Genomic DNA, 4206 nt, shown 5'->3' on the forward strand with positions numbered 1-4206 from the left:
GTGAAACACTTAATTAAAAGTTTTAGGCATTTCTTCACATGCATCTAAATCTTCTTGCGTTTTGGGGTTAAATTGTTATCTCACAGGCAAAGCCACATAAAGTATGTTATTATTACAGGGAGTAAAATTATCTCTGACATCCAGGTTATGTAATTGGTTCGCTTTATCTGTTTATTTTTGCTTTATCTCTGTTTGTTTGCAGGATTACTCAGAAAGTTTTAGATGATACGAATGCATACTTAAAGAACCATGAATAAAATAGTGCTCTCTTAAGGTTGATACACCAAGTAAAACTCATGTGACCATGAGGTAATCGGAGATACAGTCTGTTGAGAACTGAAGGTTGAATTGCGAGGAGGTTTCAAACTGCACAGGCTTATCGACACATCACATTTAAACCTTTGTATAACCACGTATGTGAAAAGCTGCACAAAGGTATGTGCTTGGGTGAATGCCAGCTGGGCCTGAAGAGTGCATGCTTGGAAATGATGAAAAAAACCTGCAAGTGTGAAAGAAGAAAGAAGCGGTTGCAGTTGGTAATTATCACATAATTACCAGCTGACAGTTTAAATTCCTATCCTAATGAGGACAGAAATAGTTTTTAGGCATCAACACAAAGCTGACGCATAAAGCAAGAAAGAAAAACAGCCTGAAGAGACTTCAAGGCGATCGCCGCAGTGATTCTAGAGTACAAACATAAACAGGTAGCCTGACTGCTCATCACTGCTTTTGTTCCTGTTGAAGTTCAGGCTCTGGCCGCTGAGCTGGGGTTGGCATTCACTCCATTTACACATCACTCTGGGCTCTTGGCTAGCTTTGTGTTAGCATGCTGTGGAGATGCTTGCAAGGACCCTGACATGTTCAACATGAGACATACTGGGACTAAATATTATCCAGAAAGGTGTCTGGTTATACTCCTGATCCCGAAAAGTCTACACTAATCTGGCAGTGTTGGGGAGGCTCTGTCCTGCTGACACAGCAAGGTTGGATGCTGCTGGGAGAATGTGTGAGAACAAGAACAGATTTCCACTATGGGGATCAGAGATGTTGCAAGGCTCCAGCACCAGCAGCTCAGAGATGGATGCCAGCTTCCAGCATGTCAGTATCCCAGCCTGGATCAGCTTCAGTCAGTTGGGCCCTGATGAAGACGTGCATGCACTGGTTTTTGACTACAATGAATCAGCCAGAACCAAAAACTACTCACAGACTATGCTTGATTTAAAACAAAGATAAAGACTTTTTGAAATTATATTTCTTCTCATGAATCTCATGAGTCAATCTGCTCAACATGTTAAATGAAAATAGCATCTGTTACTCTTGTTATCTCATAGCTGAAAGTACAGACTGCAGTCCATCCATTTTCTTAACCACTCATCCATCCCAGGCGCCTCGTGTCCCAACCCCTAACACAGACAGGGCCCATGGCCCATAAAGCAACCAGGGGGTTGCTCAAGATATTTTGGCTTCGGTTCTTTAGAAGCTGTCATGTCGTCTACATGTTAGAGTCAACGAGGCATAACGAGAGATAAACATCTTACAAACAGCAACCTAACCGTGACTGTTTATTCTGATTTTCACGTTTACACGGATGCTGATTATTTGCAGATTATATGATTTTAAACTCTGCGTATAACTGTTATCATATCAGAGGCGTGTGTTTAATCATATATTTAATTGTTCTGGCACAAAATGTCAATATCTATTTAATCATTATAGAGCTGGTGAGACTATGAGATCCTTCCATACATCTCTGTTAAGCATGCCAGACAGCAGCCCTTCATTCTGCAGTCCTAAGCTCTCTTTGATGTCTTTTTAGAGGCTCAGGGATGGTACACCACACCTCCTCTTAGCGTCTGGCTCCCACAGCAGGAGCTATGTCCTCTTGACACATCACATGACCAGGAAGAGCAAGACAGTGATCGCAGATGACGATTGAGATCTTCTGTAGGCGGCTGCTGAGCTGCATGCTGGCGGTGTTGCTCCTCCAGGAAGCATTTAAGAAGGGACAAAGCATGCAGTTGTAGTTTCCATCCAGTTTCCCTCTCTGTGATACGGTCAGGGTTCATGAGTCAGACCCACTGAGCAGGATTGCCTCGGCACATGACTTGAAAGGGCATAAGATGCCCCCCAAGCTCAGCTTATTCAGCAGGTGAAGTCGAGAGCCGTCCTCAGCGAGCAGCAGTCAGTCAGTCAACTGCTGCACTGATGTGGATGACATCTATAAACCCACAGATAGTTATTTGACATTATTCCTCAGCCACTGTGTTTCAGATCATTTCACAATAAACTCGAGGACGTTTCCTTTTGAGAAAGATTTATGGATGCCTTATGGTTAAGGCGCCACAGCCATTTTTAATTTGGATATGTCACAACAGGGTTAAAATTGTCCCCACAATTCAAACGGGGGAAATTCTGAGGAAACAGAGAATGTATTGAGCTGGCAAACGTTTAAAAATCAATCCCCGTAGACACAAACAGTCATCCAAGGACTTCAGATGACTTGAAGAAGTCGGCAGTAAAAATACTTTAGGATCATGCGCAAGGCGTAGCCCGCTTTCTTCTTCTGTGGTCCATCCATCAGCGCAGCGTCGTTTAATTACTTTAGCAGCCTCCGCTCGCAGATCCCAGCTGAGCCTGAGTCCCAGCAGAGGCTGAGCAGGGTGATGTGAAATCTTGACTTCAATCCCATCCTTCGGCCTCCTTCCTCCTCCTCCTGGGACCAAACAAGACTCTCCTACATCCCCGAAAACAAGGTCAAACATATTTCAGGAAGAGTCATGGGAAAAGCTGAAACAAATAACAGCACGCATGGCCCTTTTATTTTCATCTGGAGTTGATCTTGTGATCTGACGCAGCAAGTCAACAAAACGATGATCAAAAGGAGGAAGTGATAGGAACATTTATCATTGGATGACAGCTAAAATGTCTCAGTTTATGGAGAAAAATCAGAGGCGTGGAGAGGCAAGTGCAGTCAGATTTTCACATTACTGCCTCTTAAGGCGGACTTCACATGTTTATTTTGTCTTTTTGCGTTTTTATTTTTAAGTTTTGGAGTTTTTAAATTGGATCATTATCTTTTCAATGTCAAAACTGAAGATTTCTAGTTAAAGGGGTTTCGGTGAGGTAGAAAACCTTGCAGGAAATAATCAGCTTGGTGAGGAGGTCTTGTGTTTGCTTCCCCTGCCATGAACACCAGCTTGGCATAGCATTCATATAAACACAATCAAAGCAGATGAGCTCAGAACTGTAAATATTTATCCAAATTATGTAAGTAATAGTGAGGGAAAGTCTTCCTGGGATGACCCTCGTGAACCTTTCTTTGGGAAATGGGTGGAGTTTTCAAAAAGAAAATTATTCTGTGATTGTTTTGTGCTTTTTTAAGAAACGGGTTGCCATGACATTTTAGGATGACGTAATGGTTTTCATTAAGTATGAAGACAAATCTTTCTTTTCCTTGTAACATGGAAACTAATAGAAAAATACTGCTTTGTTTGTGCAGATGTGAATAATAACTGAACTCAGGTGTTCTTCTTTTAGCCGCTCCCACAGCAAGTCATCAATCTCACCCCACCCTGGCATCTTCCTCTGTCACCACCAACCCTCTGCTTGTCCTCTGTCACTACATCCATGTACCTTCTCTGTGGTCTTCATCTTTTCCTCCTGCCCATGCAGATCCATATTCAGCATCCTTTATCCAATATGTCCATTTTTACTCCTCTGCAGATATCCAAACTTGGCCTGACCCATCTCTCTGATACACTCTTTTCTCATCCTGACTATTCTGCTGACATCCATTGAAAATGTCATCATCTTCAGCTCTGCCACTGCCACCTCCTGTCTAAAACAGCAGCACTGAGACCCTTTAGAGGAGGTGGTGTCAGTGTGGTTCAAAATAAACTCCAGAACGGTTCATTTACAGTCTGACCCACCGACCAGCTGCATGTCAGAGCTAAATGCCTTCCCATAGATAGGTATGCTTTATATTCTGGGAATGCAGTAGAGTACCACAGACGTGCAGAATACACAAACTGTAACAACGGACCCTAAAATGAATAAAATTGCCTGGAAAAGTACAAATATTACTACAATTTCCCCTGTTATCCACTAGCCAGTTCAGATCAGAATAAAACAGCTGCAGGAATGAGGATGCCCTTCATTTTCTACAGTCTGAAGCTATCTGTGTATTCATGCAGATGACTCGACCAA

The sequence above is a fragment of the Mchenga conophoros genome, linkage group LG22 (genome assembly GCF_057382185.1).
Source record: "Mchenga conophoros isolate Kocher_MC1m ecotype Shallow Benthic linkage group LG22, M_conophoros_male_GT1.1, whole genome shotgun sequence".
Classification (NCBI taxonomy): Eukaryota; Metazoa; Chordata; class Actinopteri; order Cichliformes; family Cichlidae; genus Mchenga; species Mchenga conophoros.